Genomic DNA, 18,749 nt, shown 5'->3' on the forward strand with positions numbered 1-18,749 from the left:
TACGCAAATTCAGGAGAGATCGCGCACTGGGGTTGGTGGGCGGGAGCAGCGCGGGGTTCCCTCTGTCACGTGAGGGCCGGAGCGATGGCGGCGGCGTCTGGTGAGAGGGGACAAGGAGCGGGAATGGAGACCGGGACTGGGAATGGGGCAGGAAATACGGGACTGGCATTGGCAATACGGACACGAGCCGGGGCCGGGATTGCGACTGGGAATGGGAACACGGACCTGGAGTCCGGAACCGGGAATGGGACTGGAAATACGGGAAAGGGACCGGGTACGGGACCGGGATGGGAACCGGTCAAGAGGGACACGGGCAATGGTAATACCCGGAAGCGGGCGGGAGCGGGGTGATACTGGGGCGAGGAGCGGCCGGGAACAGCAGCGACACTCGGGTGGGGGGACACCGAGGCCCGGGCCGGGGGAATTAACGGCTCCAGGGGACGCTGTGCACCTGCCCTGTGGGCAGAGGGGACGGCGAGCGGAGGAGACACCAGAACAGGGTGGGGGGACACGGGGACGAGGGGGACACCGGGGACAGGGAGTCCTGACCGGGGGTTTAACGGAGGCAGGGGACACTGTGGACTTGGCGGTGGGGACACCGGAAGAGAGGAGTGGCACCGGACCGAGGGGGACACAGACCGGGGAGTGACACCGGGACAGGGGTGATCCCAGGACACGGGATGACACCGAACAGCGGGGACATGGACCAGGGGGTGACACTGAGCAGGGGGGACACCAGACTGAGGTGACACCGGCGAGTGTCCCCAGAGACCAAGCGGCTGCTGAGCTGCGGCCCCAGGTACAGCACATCCGAGACAGCTTTGGTCCCAGTAGACAGCGAGCTGGGACAGTGGGGATGGCAGGTGGGGACATTGGGGACAGTAGCACGAGGGACTGGGATACCAGGGAGGGAGCATGGGGACATGGGGACGCTTTGAAAGGGATGCTGGGGTGTCCTGGGACAAAGCATGGCAGCATCACCATGGTGAGAAAGGAGCTGATGGGAGTGGTGGCCTTTGTCCCAAACCATAGGGTGACACTGCTTTGGGGTGAAATATGATGGTGTTGCCAGGATGGGACAGGGCTTGACCATGGAGGACTTTGTTCCCAAGCATGGGGTGTCACTGTTTTGCGACAAAACTCACCTTTGTCACCATGACAGGACATGTGGTGACAGAGGTGGTGGCCTTTGTCCCCCAGCTGATCCTGTTCAGGCTCAGCAACCAGCTGGTGCTGGCCTTCAAGCACCTGTTGGGCTACAAAGAAGGCAGCAATGACACCCAGGCCATCTACACCATCTACACCCAGGCCATCTACAGGAACCTCCTGAAGCACCTGGCCTTTGTCCTCAAGAAGGTGGCATGGGGATACTGGGAGGGGTTGGGGACATCGGGGAAGTTGGGGGCATTGTGGGGCTTGAGGACAAGGGGGCCTCCTGGTGCATGTGGTCTACCCCCTTTAGAAGGTGGCACGGGGACACCAGGCAGGGCTGAGGACAACAGGAGAGGCTGGGGACATCAGGACCTCCTGGAGCACCCTGCATATTCCCTCAGGAAGGTGCCATGGGGACACTGGGATGGGTTGCGGACACAGTGGTGGTTTGGGGACATGGACATTCTCAGGGCGATGGAGGGGATGTGGGGACACTGAGGTACCACAGGGCCGCCTCCAGCCCCATGTCCCTGTCCCCACAGTACCTGTCTGTGTCCAACAAGGCCCTTGGCCACTACGTTTTTGCTCACTTCTATGTGGTCAGCACACTGTGTCAGAATTATAGGGGTCTCAGTCCTTGGCAGAGGGGCTTCAGTCTCTGTTCGTCATGGTGGTAGTAAAACAGACAAAAGATTTTCCATGGGGAGGACCACCAAAGTTGCTCCAGCAAGTTCATTGGGCCAAGAGGTGGGAAAATTCCTGGGCTGTTGTCGCAAAGCAGGTGCAAGCACACAGGCCCATCACCCCCTTAACCAGGCCCTGTTAAAAACAGTGTACCATGGCGGCAAATACCCCTGCAAACAATCACTTGGCAGGCCAGAACTCTGCTCAAGGGCTTGGTGTGCATCCTCCTCAAGCAGGTCAAAATTCCAATCAGGGTCCTCAGGTCTAAGAGCTGAAATGAGGGATGTGGGACTCCAGGCGGCTCTTCAAAATGCAGTTTATTATATCTAAGATGTTACAGCAGTCCAGGGTCGTGGGCGACATAGCCCATGCCTACAGCTGTCAGCTCCAGCTGCAGGCAGGCCTGGACACCCTTTGGTTTTGGTTACATTGCATTATATACTTTGCTGAGCATCTTACTACAGTAGAACCAACCTATACCTTAACTATTATCTATAGCTTATCATTGCTATAATTACCATATTCGTGTTAGTATTCTCCAATCACTAAAAGTTAGTACATTACAGTTTAAGCTAGAAGTTGTTTTTCAGTTTTCTTGCAGTGGAAAATCTGGAGACCTTTTTTCTACTTGCAACATCAGCAGGCTTGTTTGCCTGTGCTATCTTTCTGCTTGGTAAAAACATCTGCTTGTTTGAGGTGGGTTTATCCTTTGCTCTAAGTCATAAAAACCCCCTTCTCACTAACATACCCTTTGCCATCTTAGTTATCCAGTAAGACTGACTCAGCAATTCTTTTCTTCTACATCAAAACTTGCTTCCATCTCCATTCCTTCATCAGACTCTACATTTAAAAATCTTTCTGCTAAGCATACATATCTGTGAGACTTTCTTGCCAAACTTTCATCCTTCCCAACACCATAGGGGCTTGGCCTGCTTGATGGCAGCACACATCTCGCAGTCGTGGATAACCTGAGAAATACTGTCCATGGTTAAATCCACTCCTTGGTCTCATGCCCACTTACAGATGGCATCTCTGCCCTGATGGCCTGAGGCATCATGGGCCCATCCAGCTAGGAATAACTCTCCCTTGTGTTCCCAATTTAAGTCTATCTTGGATACCTCTATCTTTGCAGCCTGGTCTGCCTGCTCATTGTTTCAGTGTTCCTCATTAGCTCTACTCTTGGGTACGTGGGCATCTACATGGCGGACTTTCACAGGTAGCCTCCCTACCCTGGTAGCAATGTCTTTCCACTCACCAGCAGCCCAAATTGGTTTCCCTCTACGTTGCCAGTTAGCCTTTTTCCACCTCTCCAGCCATCCCCACAGAGCATTGGCTACCATCCATGAATCAGCGTAGAGGTAGAGCTTTGGCCACTTCTCTCTCTCAGCAATGTCTAGGGCCAGTTGAACAGCCTTGAGTTCAGCAAGTTGGCTTGATCCACCTTCTCCTTCGGTAGCTTGTGCAATTTGTCATGTGGGGCTCCATACGGCTGCTTTCCAAATCCAATTCATCCCTATGATGTGAGAGGAACCGTCAGTGAAAAGAGTGTATTGTGTTTCCTCTGGTGGTGGTTGGTTGTATGGTGGAGCTTCTTCAGCCCTTGTAACTTGTTCCTGCTCCTCTTCATCAGCAAGACCAAAGTTTTCACCTTCCAGCCAGTTTGTAATTATCCCCAAAATCCCAGGGTGATTCAGGTTTCCTATATGGGCACGCTGTGTGATAAGAGCAATCCATTTCCTCCATATAGCGTCAGTGGCGGGGTGGGTGGTGGGAACCTTTCCTTTAAACATCCACCCCAGCACCGGTAGTTGGGGTGCCAGGAGGAGTTGTGCTTCTGGGCCAGTCACCTCTGAGGCAGCCTGGACTCCTTCATAGGCAGCCAAGATTTCCTTCTCTGTGGGAGTGTAGATGGCTGTGGACCCTCTGTAACTTCAGCTCCAGAATCCCAGTGGTCGACCCCGAGTCTCCCCAGGCGCCTTCTGCCAAAGGCACCAGGACAAGCCATTGTACCCAGCTGCAGAGCAAAGAGCATTCCTTACATCTGGTCCGGTCCTAAATGGGCTAAGGGCTACCACATGAGCAATCCCCTGCTTAATCTTGGTAAAAGCTTGTTGCTGCTTTGGGCCCCAGTGGAAAGTGTTCTTCTTGCGAGTGACCAGGTAGAGAGGGCTCACGATCTGACTGTACTCAGGAATGTGCATTCTCCAAAAGCCTATGGTGCCTAGGAAAGCGAGTGTTTCCCTCTTGCTGGTTGGTGGAGACATCATGGTGATCTTACTGATGATCTGAGTGGGAATCTGATGCCGTCCATCTTGCCACTTCACTCCCAGGAACTGGATCTCTCAGGCAGGTCCCTTGACTTTGCTCTTCTTGATGGCAAAGCTGGCCTCCAGTAGATTCTGGATGATTTTTTCTCCTTTCTGAAGTACTTCCATTGCTGTGTTCTGCCACACAATGATGCCATCCATGTACTGCAGGTGTTCTAGAGCTTCACCCTTTTCCAGTGCAGCCTGGATCAGTCCATGGCAGATGGTAGGGCTGTGTTTCCACCCATGCAGCAGGCATTTCCAGGTGCACTGCACGCCACTCCAGGTGAAAGCAAACTGAGGCCTGCATTCTGCTGCCAGAGGAATGGAGAAAAATGCATTAGCAATGCCAATAGTGGCGTACCACTCTGCTGCCTTGGACTCCAGCTCGTAGTGGAATTCCAGCATGTCCGGCCCAGCAGCACTCAGTTGTGGAGTCGCTTCATTCAAGGCAGGAGAGTCCACAGTCAATCTCCATTCTCTGTCAGAATTGCACACAGGCCAGATGGGGCTGTTGAAGGATGAGTGGGCCTTACTGACCACCCCTTGGCTCTCAAGCTCACAGATCTTTCTGTGGATGGGGATCACAGCATCTGGATTCATTTGATACTACCAGCGGTGCACCGTCAAGGTGGCAGTCGGCCCTTGTTGCTCTTCCACCTTCAGGAGTCCTATTGCAGATGGGTCTTTTCATAGTCCAGGCAAGGTGTTCAACTGCTTCATGTTCTCTGTCTCTACACCAGTTATTCCAAAAGCCCGCCTCAGTCCCTTTGGGTCTTTGTAAAGCCATTCCGAAGAAAGTCTATGCCCAGAATACAGGGGGCCTCTGGGCCACTCGCAATAGGAATTTCTGCCACTCCTTCCCAGTCAGGCTCACCTCAACTTCCATCAGAGTCAATTGGTGTGATCCTCCATCACCCCGGCAACGGAAACAGGTTCTGCCCCCACATGTCCCAATAGTGTCAGGGTACACTGTGCATCAGTGTCAACTAACACTTCAAAGCCATATTTCTGTGGCTCTGATGTGCCAGGTTATCAATCCACACTATCCAAAAGACCCAGTTTTCCTGTGCCTCTTATTGGCTAGAGGCAGGGCCCCTCTAGGCCTGGTTTTTACTTCTTTCCTGGGCATACATACTAGAGGTTCCTTCAAGGAGATGTGACAGATCATACCTGGCAGCTTGGTCAATGAAGGCTTTCACTTCAGTGGAACATCACTTGCTTAATGTTTACCTCCTTGAGCTGGTGCACCCATGCTTCCAGGACAGAAGTGGGTTTTCCATCCCACCATTCCCATGTCTTCCCCATGGTCATGCAGAAAAAACCACAGCTCAGCCCATGGGCTGTACCCTCTCTCTCTGAGGAACATTGGGCTCTGACTCTGGGGCCTGTGACTCGCACTGGTGCAATGTGGGAACTGTTCTTCCTCACCTCCTCCCTCATCTCCTTTATGTCCTCTTGGAGACTCTTAACCACAGCAGAGACATGAGCCTTCATTGAGTCATTGATCACACTCTCACAATTTCTAAGCTTGTTGGCAACAGATCCCACTGTCTCTCGGTTGGTATCTGCATTAATTGTTGCAGTGAAGGTGATGTATTGGGATGGCCCTAGATTTGCCAGACTCCACAGCATTTGCCCTGTGCACCTGACCTTGTTGGGGTCATTGTCATGCTGTCCATCCCTCCCAAAGAGTACCTCCAATACTGCCAATTCTCTCAGCTCTTGGATCCCTTCCTCAAAGGTCTTCCAGCACATTTTATCATGGTGCTCCTGCATTTTCTGTCTGTGGACAAACCTCTCTCTGACACTCATTAAAAGCTGCTCCCTGAGGGAAAGGGACCCTGGCTTACGAAAAACCTGATTCACAGCTGAGTCCTGTGTCAAGGGTCCCAAATTCTTTGCCTTACCACCATCCAGTTGCACACCTGTACCCATAAGGTCCCAGACCAGTAACCAGGTTGTGTAAGCCTCACGTTCCCATTGTACAATGTCTTTGTGCAGATTATGGAGACTTTCATATGTCGGGGACTCGGAGATTGTTGTGGTGTGTTTTTAGCTTCCGGGTCCCTTCCTCAGGTGTGCCAATATTCCCTTCTCCCTTCCCCCTCGCCCCTTGCGGAGTGTGCCCTGTCAATCAGGCTTAATATCCCAGCAAGGCGTCGTGTGGTTGGTCACTTTCAAAAGATGCTCCTCAGGCCTGGGGGACATTGGACCGTATAGGTGTCCCTAGTCCCTTGAGACCCTGCCCCTTTCACCTGGTTGGTAGCTCACCTGTCCCCTCCCCTTCCCCTGTCCCTGAGCTTAAAAGGTTAATGAGACCATGCGGTGGCATTCTGTTGAAGCAGTTGCCCCGGTTCAGACCTCTGTAACCATGGAATAAACATCTGGATATAACCCTCCAGCAGAATCCTCTCCTTTCTCTCTTCACCATCGCCAGAAGCTCTCTCTCCTGAGGTAAACGGAGTTCCTGACAAGCCTGGACTTGTTCAGTGCCCTGCTGCAATCTCCAGCAGCCAAGGTATCTCTGGGGTGATTTACACCACAGTGCCGCCTTTGGCCCAGCAGCGAAGGTCAGACTGGCCCAGGCACCATCTAACTGGTAGTATTAGGATTCATATTCCGATAGGAGATGATCTCAACCTGCTCCCCTGCAGGTTGTGGGGGCTCTCCTTTCTTATACTTACCATTATCTGGGTGCTCTGATTTCATGTTAGACTTCCTCATTTCCACAGGGGTGACTGCTGTTGTCTGGGGCTGCCCTTGTGGTACAGCTGGAACCTGGATGGTTGTAAATATGTGGCTTCAGTGGCTGCACTATCAGGCTCTCCCTCTTTGAGGCAGGGGGAGGGTTTCTCACCAGCTGGAGAAATGTGCTCCTTCAGCATCTGGCCCATCTCCTTTACCAGAAACCCCACCCAATCCGGGTGATTAATTTCTGGGGTGGGCTGTGGGGCAAGGTAAGGCTCTGGGGCATCAGGGTGCTTATCCAAGTCAATCTTCCCTTATCTCTGAATGCTTAATAGAAAAGGCATATCAGCAACACCTGCCCCTGTATGATATCATTAGCATTTAGAGAAGATTTGAATTCTTTGAAAACTGGTGGGGCAGACCCAAAGAGCTGGGTGAAGGGTTGGGAGAAAATTTCCCCTGGTGTCATTTCTTCACAGTAAGTATCATTATTAAAGTAACCCCATAGCCATACAGTTAGTGTAGGATAGCTCTGAATCCATGTGCCCTCCTTCGAGAGGAAGATAAAAATCCATTAATTCTTCACCTTATTAACCCATAAAGCCACAGTAGCCTTAGTTATAGGATTCATGTTTAGATAAGGGCCTGCAAATGGGAGAAATATAGCCATGACCACATGCCACCCAAAACAGAGTAAGCTGGGCCACATGGTGCCACCTAACAAGATATCTATATCCAACACACAAAAAATTAGGTTACTCAACATTTTTTCTATCTGTGCCCTCAGGCCCCATATTGGGCACCAGAATCTGTCTTGGTTTGAAAAGATAGATGTAAGGAAGGTAGGAGCCTCCCTGAAATGGAAAATGTAAACCGCTTCCCTCCGAATTATTATAATTTTGAAATTAAGAAGCTCTCAGGCAAAGATATGGGAATAGAAAGAACAGGAAATTTGAAATGCAAATGTAGTAATACAAAAAAACCCACTGACAGCGTCAGAATATGACCTGAGACCCTGTTGGCCAGGGTGTTGGTCACACTCCAATTAAATGGTGGCTGCAATCCTCCTGGAGGGGCAGATGTTGTTCTGTTGAGGCAGTGATCCTGCAGAAGGGTGTAGTTTTCCTCTGAAAGTCTAGTGGTGGTGTAGTCTGGTCTTCCTGGCCTTCCTCTGAAGATCCAGTGGGAAAAGGCTGGCTGTGGTTTTCCACATCTAACATTATATCTATCCAGTTAGGAATGCTTGGCCCTACCCATGAGTGGAGCATCTCACAATACGATGATTCAATTTTATCAGTCATGTGGTGAGGCTCAATGGCCCATTAACAGAAGGTATCTCCCCAGAAGGAGGATTGGCCGTGGAAGAGGTAAAGAAAACTGCCCCATCTGGTTTTAACATCCTGGCCATTAACAGAAGATATGCCCTCAGAGTTATGAGGGATGAGACATGGAAAAGATAAAGAACACCCCTTACCTGTGAGAGTCTGTCCGAATTTTCCCTCATCTGCCTCATGATTGTCATTTGGGGACCACTGAAGAGAAGACCACCCCTGTCTGGAATCTCTGGCTCTGAAGGAGAAAGTCACATGCCAAAGGCCCTGAGACCTGGAGAGCACAGTGCTAAGTTACTGTCTTCACAGGTATTTGCTGTATGCTACACTGAGCCCAAAGAAGGGGGCTCTGTGCCCTTTTTGCAACAATAGCCTTGGAAGCTGTCCCACCTCTCGGACTGGCTGGAATTCTCCTGAGTTTGGGTGGTCTCCCACAGAGGACCCTCACCTGTTTTACAACCACCATGACAGACAGACGGAGATGTCAGAAGCCTCTCCACCAAGGACTGAGATATGAAACTCCTAACAGGCCCCTCTGCTCCTTCCAAGGACTGGGACTGAAACCCCCAGGCTGGGGAAGGTGTGTGGGGGAGGCAAGCTGACCAAAGAGAGATGTTTACCTGCAGCAGGTGTGAGCACTGGACCAAGAAGACAATGGCTCTCATTTACTGCTGAGAACATAGACTACCTGTTACATCTATTCCTTATTGTGTCCAACCCCCCCCCAATTTTCAATAGAATTATCATAATAAAAACCTCTGAGTTAGCTAGAGATTTTGAGATCTCCCCAACGTAACAGGCAGATCCTCAACTGGACTGGACCAAAGGACTTTGTCTCTACATTTGGTAGCTATATCCCCCCCCCCCCTCTCTCTTTCCTCTCTATCTTTTCTCTCCCTTAATCCCTCTATGGCATTTTGCTGTAGTCATTCAGTAAAGGTGCATTTGTTTTGATTATCACTGCCAACCCCTTGTACCGTGTCGGTTCTTTTGCACCCTGAGATCAATCCATGAACCATCATGAAACTGGTTCATAAGGATGGATCGTGACACTACCTCCCAGTGATAGATAACATACTTTTGGTCACATCTGGCATTGCAACCCAAGACATGTTACAGTCGACACTGTGAGGTCACACAACCTGCCCTGTGATGTCACAGCCCACTCTAGGATGTCTCCTCTGTCACCTTGCAGCCCACTCTATGAAGTCATATCACCATGTGACATCATAACCTGCTCTATGATGTCATACAATTGAGCCATCACAGCCTGCCCAGTGAAGTCACATAGTGCCCTCTATGATGCTGTAGGTGCTTGATGACCTCATATTACAGACTCTGTGATGTCATAGCCCCATCTGTGACCTCACCCAACCCACCCTGTGCTGTCACACAGCCCCTTTCTGACATCACAGCTGCTCTGTGCCTCTCTGACACAGCCGCAGAGGTGCCACTGTGGCACAGCCCCCTCTGGGACATCCCACGGCCCTTGCCAGTGCTGAGCCCCTGTGAGCTCTGTCTGTGCCCTGCTGGTGCGGCCCAGCCCAGCTCAGCAGCACAGACACAGCACCAGGACTTTAATGAGCCTCTGGGGCTTTGTGCTGAGGCCCTGAACATCAGTCCCTGAGAGGGTGCTGAAGAAACCTCTAAAGAATCCACAGTCGGAACCAAACTCCAAAGTTCCTGGTACCTTTAATGGATCCCACTGAGGGATACAACTGAGAAAATGTCCCCAGGCAGAGCAGAGAACTGGAGGCAGTGATGACAGGTGGGGACAAAGAGAAGCCAAGTCTTGCTGCCCTGAGGCACAGCAGGGTCTGTGCCACCAAGGGCTGTGAGGAGACACCTTGTCCTGAGGCCCTGGGGCCTCCTGGCACAGCCCCAGCCAGGCTGGGCACTGTCAGCCCCTTGTCCTGCCCTCTGCATCCCCCCTAGCCCACATCCCAGTGGCCTCAAGGATGTGCTGGAAGGAGTCCCTGGGGAGCCTTGCTCAGGAATGGCCCTGTGGGGGCTTCCAGGGAGTGCACGTTCTTCAAAGGACTTTAGGTTGTGCTTTTGCATTGGATTTCTGAGAGGTTTGTGCAATCATGGCCTCCAATTATCTGATGTAATGAGTCCCTTAGGATTCTTTGTCAGTAACAACACTCAGTGGGCTTATTAATGCTTCGAGATACTTCCATTTTTTCAAAGTACTTGGTGTTTTCCTTTTGATACTGGTACCTTAAGTTTCAGCTTTCATACTTTCCAGATTCAGTACTGCATTAGTATATAACTCTGAACTTCACATACAGTGTTAGCAAGTTCTCTTCACAGTGTAGACAAAACAATCTAACACTGTCTCGCCTCTGTTCCAGGTAGCCTCTTAAGGCATCAATACAGACTCAGTGAGAAGTTTGTGCAATCATGACCCCAGTTATTTGCATTAATTAGTCCCTTGAGAGCTTTGTATTGACACTAAGTGGGGCTCATTAATACTTTGAGATATGCAAGGTGTTTAAGGTGCTTTGGACTTTCTTTTCCACACTGAGTCTGTGAGAGGTTTTTGTGCAATCCTGGTCTCCAATTCTCTCCTCCAAGGAGTCCATGAGGAGCCTGTGTTGGGGATGGACCTCAGTGGGACCCATTAATGCCTTGAGACACTTTGGGATTTTTTTCTGACTGACTCCAAAGGTTTGTGCAATCTCCTCTTAGGCTCTGAGATTCCAGGGCTCAGCACTAAATGCACCACAGGGTTCATTAGGATCAAGGCAGTCCTGACAAAGCATGGCTCTGCCTTGATTTCCCTCTGATCTGGTGCCATTCATTAGGAAGGTTTTCCTACTGCAGTAATGGAGAAATACTTCAAAGTGCTTCTAAAAAATATGAGTTCCTATTTTAAAGATTGTTTTTTATTAAGTTTCTCTTTAGAGAAGAGTTGATTGCAGCATTCAGTGACGGCTATTGACCCAGGAACTTTCCTCAGGCGGTCAGGCCTGGTCAGAGGAGCTGTGCATTGAGGCCTGACCCAGTGTGGACAACCTTGCTCAACATTCCCAACCCCATCCTGTCTCTCCTCACTCGCCTGGGACCTGTTTTGCTTGGAGAACTGGCTACACTCAGGCAAATAAGGGATTGGTTTTTTTGAAGCAATCAAAAATTCCTGAGTTTACTCATTGAAAAATGAGGAAAGACACCCTCAAGTATGTGCCAAGCCCAAGCTGCCACCAAGGACATTCCCTTTCCCCAAGACAGAGCTCTGCAAGAAATGTTTTATTCCTTTGGATTCTTTGGTTCCATGAGGCCATGCTGTGTCACAATGGACCCTCAGTTGCATGGGGCTGCACGGTGTCACTTTGGCCCTGATATAGGCTTAAACAGATTATAGTCAGCTGTGTAATCAAGGGTTAAACAAACTGTAGTTTACAGTGTAATCAAAAAAAGGTTGTCCTTTTCCTATACTGCTGTATAATCAAGAGCAGATGGTCTTCTTTCCTATACTTTAAGGGGATCCTCTATACCCTAAGGGAATATAGTTTATTGTTTAAGACTAAACAAGTGCTCAAAAAAATGGTAGAAACTGGATCTGTGTTTCAGACCATGGCCAGAAGCCTTGGAGAATGGCCAAATGTGAAGAGAGTCTGCACAAAGACCAGGTTCATTCAAAGGGCATACTAGGAAGACTGCTTACTTTATCCCATGACCACTGCCCAGAAGACCCCCAAAAAGCAATGTGTCTTAGTTTGGAAAGACAGGTGTCCGCTAAGGAGGAAGGAGCCTCCCCTGAAATGGAAAAATGTAAACCCCCTCCCACCAAATTGTTATAAATTTGAAATTAAGGGGCTGTCAGGCAAAAATATGGGAGCAGGAATAACAGTTCTTTATTAGGGAAGAAAATAAAAAGATAAACAATGCAGCAGACCAAAACGATACTGATAGAGTCAGAACACAACCTGACACCCTGTTGGTCAAGGTGTTGGCAGCAGTCCCATTGGAATTGTGGCTGCAGTCCCCCTGGAGTGTCAGGTGTGGTTCTGTTGGAGCAGGGATCCTGTAGAAGGGTGTAGTCTTCCTCTGAAGATCCAGTGGAGAAAGCTGTGCTGGTGTTCCAGAAACTCCAGATTATATCCAACTAGGAATGCTTGGCTCCTCCCTCCGGGCAGAGCATCTCACAATGGGATGCTGTAGTTCTTATCAGTCATGCAATGACTATCAATAGCCTATCATCAGCAGATGTCTCCCTGGTTGTGGAAGGGATAAGGAAAACTGCCCACTTAACAGAAGACAAGTGCCATACAGATGGCAAATAGAATACAATTTGCTTGGCAATCCAGGACACAGTGCTAAGAGTGTGGAGGCGCAGAACAATAAAAACTGATTAACATACAAAGTGAGAGTAGGCGGGGATAGGTTATGGATATGTACAGGCGATGACAAATATGTATGAGCTTAAGAGTATTTGATACAGAGCATCTGCTCTGCTGGACACACACAGCTTTGATGAAGTGATTCCCTGTGTGTCCAGCGCTGAACAAACAAACTTCTACTTCACTAATCTGCTGGTTGTGGAGTCTTTATTTCTACATGTCAGTTGGTGAGCCAGTCAGGAGTCTCTCTGCTCGTCTGCAGGACTGACTGGAGGATGATGTCCTAGGCACACCCCGAGCCCTTTTCTTGGAGTAACTCCTTCCCCAGCTGCTCACTGCAGGAGCAGGGAAGAACCTTCTGTGGTTGCAAAGAGCATGTTTGACAAAGGCGGGGCCAGTAAGTTGTAGGGGATGCTGGTGCCTGGCCAGGGGCTGCTGGTAAAACACTCAGAGACATCTGGTGTACGGCATAGTCCCTGTTTAGGAGGAGGGTGCCATGAATTTTCGGAGGAGGGTGCCCTGGGATTTGCTGACTGATAGAGCTAGCAATCTTGAGTGCAGATCAAGCAAATCCAGGGTTACTGCTGCATCCCAGCATCAGGAGCCAGGATGGACCTGCTAATGACTGAAGCAAGAAAAGGGTAAGCAGACCCTTTTAAATGATTACTTGGATTATACTTACAGCTGCTGGAGGGGTATTAAGTGGAATAATAATTGGATGTTAAATTTGTAAATGCCTGGGTATTTTATGTTAAGTACTTAAAACATTCCGTGTTGGTTTTTTTTTTTGTGTGTGGGTGGGTGTGTGTGAGTGTGTGTGTGTGGGTGTGTGTGTTTGAGATGCAGCATCACTGCAAAGCAAGAGGGAGTTCTGATCTGCAGTTCTGTGACCCTGCAAGGGGCATGGTCAGTGATGGACAAAGTGCTTAAAATGTTTTGTATGGTACGTCCAGTACTGCAAACAGTTTGTTTACTTAAAACATCGGCAAACTGTGGATCCAAGTTCTAACCAAGAATATATTAAGCAAGCTTTGAAACTAGTGAATGTGTATCTGTGTATGTGACAGGCTGTTTTGATGGCCAGAAATAGGATAGCTAGGAAAATAACTGGGATAAGACTATAAGAAAGTGTACAAAGAAGTTCTATGGAAACTAGGGGCAAGAAGCCCCAAAGGGAACAGAAGGAATGGGGAAAGGCCAGAGTAAAGAGGTCCAGTGAAAAACCCCTTTAGGCTGCATATTAGTGCACTGGAAACATATAGTTGGCTCAGGAGAGACAGAAAATAAAAGGACTCTTATTAAATATTGCAACCATTGGTGGCTGTTGTATAGATTAGAGAATGAGGCTGAATAGCCCCTTAACAGAACTATAGACTATAACATTACTTTGCAGTTAATTCTGTTCTTAAGGAGAGAGGAAAAATGGGATAAAACATCAAATGCAGGTATGTTTTTTACCCTCTGAAACCACCCACAGTGGCAGAGAGACTGTGCCACCACAAGATTGTCTTGTACTTGCCCTTGAGAAGGAAAAACACAAAGACCTCAAAGGTAAATTAAAGCGATGTTGCTCAGCATGCGAAATTGGCCAGCAGTACTCTAGAAGAGATAAAATTCATCAGGCACCAGAACAGGATCTAACTGATTTGTTTAAGCCTCCTCCACGATCACAGGAACAGATGCAGACTCAGACAGAACCCTCACTCCCTCAGATAGTCCTGTGTCTTCCCACACCAGAAAAAATCAGCTCCAGAGGTGGTGCAGGCACCTCTCTGGGAGGCAGTAGGGCCTGAGGGAGGGACACTGCTGATTAAGGCACCTTTTTCTATCACCAATTTAGAGGCATGGAAAAAGTTGCTAAAGATTATCAGAAAGACCCACTAAGTGCATCCAAACACTTCCAGTTTATAGTAAAGCAACACAATCCTGATTGGAATGACACAGTTATTGTTAGAATATATTACTGAAACAGAAGAGCAATTAATTCTAAAAACTACAGGGGATTTGGCTGATGATTATTATAAAACCAAGGGGGAAGACATTATAGAATACTTCCCCTTCCAAGACCCAAAATGGGTTGTGAACAGGTCTGCACACATAGAAAAATTACAGGCATACCAGGGGTGAATCTCAAAAGGAATGTAAAGGGCCATTCATAAAACCATAAATTGGTCCATATGATACATAATCAAACAAGGTTCCTCTGAATCACCATCTGAATTCCTGGATCACCTGAGGGACATGATGCGCCATAACACACTGCTGGATCCTGGGTCAGAGGTAGGAACACAATAACTTGTTTCTTTGTTTCTGGGCAAGTCTAGAGGAGATATTAGGCGCAAGCTGCAAAAGCTGCATCCTACAGACAGCAGGAATATATAAGTAAGTGTTGCTGGATGAAGCATGGAGAGTTTTTAGTAACAGGGAAGAAAAGTACAAGTGGGGACATGGAAGGGTGGTGGCGGTCACCAGGGAGGAGGGAGAAAGGAAATGGAGACTGCCCTGACTATGCAAGGACCAATGTGTGTTATGCAAAAGGTTTGACCACTGTAAAAATGAATGTCCAGAAAAATCCAAGTATAAGGAGATAGTACAGAATAACCAGAAAAGGAGGATAGTGGCCCCTGTAGAAGAAGACTGACCAGGACCTGGGGAATCCACCCTAGTGGATCCACTGATTGTAATGAAGCTAGGGAAAAAACAAAAGAAAGTAGAATTTTTGGTCAACACAGGGGCAATGTATCTGGTTTTGAACCAAGATTTGATGCCCCTGGTAAATTATTATATCTTGGTAAAAGGTGCAACTCGTCAAAGTGAAAAGGTGTACTTTTGTGAACCTCTGAGATACAAACTGGAAAAACAATGGGGCATTCACAAATTTCTGTATATGCCTAACTCTCTGAAGGGAGTTTTTTGGAAGAGATTTATTAGAGCAATTTGAGGCAGTAATTAAATTTGAAAAAGGAAAGATTACTCCAGAGGTAAATGACCAGCACTATATACAAATAATGAGCTTATCCCTAGCTAGTGTTTCTACAGAAAACAAAACCAGCAAAGAAATCACAGACCAGGTATATCCCAGGGTATGGGCCACTGATGTGGCCCAGAGAGCAAAGAATGTTCTGCCCACCAAAGTCAAACTTAAAGAGGGATGGCAGCTAGTAAGAATCAAACAGTACCCCCTGAAAAGGGAAGACCAGGAAGGAATTTGGCCAGTGATAGAAAAATTTTTACAACTAGAATTGTAAAGGAGTGCGAGTCTGATTTTATTACCCCCATATTACCTGCCCATAAACCTGACAGGTTGCATTGAGTGGTGCAGGACTTATGAGCTGTAAATAAAATAACTGAGGACCTCTATCCAGTGGTGGCAAACCCATATGCCTTGTTGATTGTATTGACATCTGAACTAGCCTGGTTTACTATTTTAGACCTGAAGGATGCCTTCTTTTGCTTCCCTCTCCATAAAGCCAGCCAAAATATATTTGCATTAGAATGGGAAAACCCCAAAAGTGGGTGTAAAACCCGGCTTACTCGGACTGTATTACCCCAAGGATTCAAGAACAGCCCCACTATATTCAGCAATCAATAAGCAAAAGATCTTGAGTCCTGGGAGGCTCCATCAGAAGAAGGGAAGCTGTTACAATATGTAGATGATATCCTGATTGCCACCAAAAAAAAGGACCCTAGCCTGACCTGGATGGTGAGTCTGCTTAACTTCTTGGTACTGGTTATCTAAGAAGAAGGCCCGAGTAATGCAGCAGGAGGTAATTTATCTAGGATATGAGATTAGTACTGGACAAAGAACTCTAAGATGAACCCAAAAACAGTCAATATGCCAAATGCCAAGGCCACAAAGAGTGAAAGAATTACAAACCTTTTTGGGGTGGTGGTGGCTGTGGATCTACAACTATGGACTGCTGATTAAACCCCTATATGTGCTGACAGCCACTGAATGAAAGAACCTTCAATGGAACAAGGGAGCTACACAAGACTATCAGTCACTGAAAAAGGCTCTGATGTCAGCTCCAGCCTTGGGACTCCAGATGTGAGTAAACCATTTTTTCTCTTTTCCCATCAGAAGCAGGGGATTGCCCTAGGAATATTGGCACAGGATCTGGGCCAGTATCACCGATCAGTGGCTTACTTTTCCTAACAGCTAGACACAAGTGCAAAAGGTTGGCCTGGATGTTTGTGAGCAGTCGCAGCCATGGCACTAAACATCCAGAAGGCCCGAAAATTTATCTTGGGCCAGACAATGACCATGCTAGTGTCTCATACAGTATCTGCAATACTAGAAATGAAAGGTGGGCAGTGGTTTTCCCAACAAAGACTTTTGAAATATCAGGCTACAATGATAGAACAAGGCAATGTGTAAATTGTGGTAAATAATATTGTTAATCCAGCCTCTTTCCTCAGCAGAAATACAGAGGAACCAGCACATCGTGACTGTCTGGAAACCACCAAAGTGACATATTTAAGCTGTCCAGACCTGAAACATAGTCCTGTGGAGAATACGGAAAACTGGTTCACAGATGGAAGCAGTGTCCTGGGGTGACGTTATGATGCTTGTATATCCCCATTCATCTGTTCTGTGCCTTTAAGACCGGCTCTGAAGAGTGGAAGTTTTGTTTGGGTTTCTCTTATCAGGACACAGAGACAAGCAGTACACAGAGCTGTTTTTTTTACTTCCAGCTTTGGGCTTGCTGCTTTTGCTTGCTGCTTTTGCTTGCTCTCTTTTTCTGCTCTTGCTTCTGCTCTGCTTTCTGCCTCTGCTTATTAGCTAGTTCTAGCTAAACAGTCCACATTGCTTCCTGGACTGTTTCTCCTCTCCTGTTCCTGTGACCATCTCGAACCTGCTCCGGACTGGGACCCGGGAACACCAAGGGTTCGGCTGCAGCGGCTGGCCCAGCGCCGGAGGGACTGAGAACAGAGCAACCACCCCCGAAAGAGACTTTCTGATTTTGCCATCTTTCTCAGAGCGGTGTCATCGGGTATTGTTCATTTTGTGTGCTGGGGGGTGCTGTGTCTGTCAAATAAACAGGTTCTTTCCACCTGTCTCCGAGGAATTTTTTCCCGAACCGGTTGGGGGGAGGGGCCGTGTGGGTTTCGCTTTCTGGAGGGGCCCTCCTTTGCAGATTCTTTAACAAATTTGCCCTAAACCAGTACAAGCAGTTATGCCCTAAGCAGTAAAAGACACACTAGATATGCCATCACCACCAGCCAAGAAATAATACAGTCAGGACCTTTGCCCATCAATACCTCTGCACAAACGGCAGAGGTAATTGCTCTAACTCAAGCCTTGGAACTGGCCCAAGGCAAAACTGTGAATATCTATACAGACTCAAAATATAGCTTTGAGTCGTATGTGCACTCGGAGCAATCTGGAAGGAAAGAGGACTATGAAATTCACAGGGCAAAAACATTAAATGTGTAGAAGACATCCTGAAACTGTTGGAGGCTGTCCAACTCCCTGAGAAAGGGGCAATCATGGACATCAAAGCACTCCAAAAAGTAAGTTAGGAATTGGAAAAAGGAAATTAGCTGGTGGACAGAGGCAAAACAGGCAGCCAAGAAAAAGGTAAAAACAGGAGCCTTGATGGGCAAATCTCTCTAGAAGGTGAGCCAAAATATACCAAAGCGTATCAAAGCCTCATTTCTGACCTAGATGGGTCATTTAATAAAGAAGGGTAGGCTCTCACCCCACAAGGACAACTGATCATTCCCTCCTATTTAATATGGCCTTTGGTTAGGGAAGAGCACAAGAAAAGGCACTTGGGGGCAGACGCCCTACACCAGTTTCTACTTAAAGGAATTATTGCTAGGAATTACATGCCACTGTGAAACAGGTGACTCTGCAATGCGATCTTTGCCTCCAGACTAATCCCAAAAATATAATACCCCCAAACCAAAATTAGGCCAAACTGGGAAAGGCAATGGACCTGAGCACCAGTGGCAGAATGATTTCATGGAACTCCCAGGAAAAGGGGGGTATAGATATTTACTGATACTAACTGATACCTTTTCAGGCTGGCCAGAGGCATTGCCTACCAGAACAGCCAAGGCTTGGAAGGTAACAAGAATACTAATAGAGGAAATAATACTGCTCTTTGGAGTTCCAGCAACTATGTCTAAGAGGACATAGAGGACCTAAGAGGACAAAGAGGATTAAGAGGACCACATTTTACCTCAAAAATAGTGCAACAAATCAGCTACCATTTGGGTATCGATTGGCAGCTTCA

General features: G+C 48.1%; 1 long non-coding RNA gene across 3 annotated transcripts; it reads left to right on the top strand.

Moving 5' to 3' along the window:
* Positions 1–8: 8 nt before the first annotated feature.
* On the top strand, positions 9–17,561 carry LOC135460582 (uncharacterized). Of its 3 annotated transcripts, none has more exons than XR_010443252.1 (3): positions 9–1,356; positions 8,178–16,555; positions 16,930–17,561. It is a non-coding gene; the product is annotated as an uncharacterized LOC135460582 (long non-coding RNA). The 3 variants fall into 3 exon arrangements; XR_010443251.1 differs by having other exon boundaries at positions 9–100; positions 1,201–16,555; XR_010443250.1 differs by having other exon boundaries at positions 9–16,555.
* The last annotated feature ends 1,188 nt before the right edge of the window (positions 17,562–18,749 follow it).

This window comes from Zonotrichia leucophrys, unplaced genomic scaffold (assembly GCF_028769735.1).
Source record: "Zonotrichia leucophrys gambelii isolate GWCS_2022_RI unplaced genomic scaffold, RI_Zleu_2.0 Scaffold_59_292226, whole genome shotgun sequence".
Taxonomy (NCBI): Eukaryota; Metazoa; Chordata; class Aves; order Passeriformes; family Passerellidae; genus Zonotrichia; species Zonotrichia leucophrys.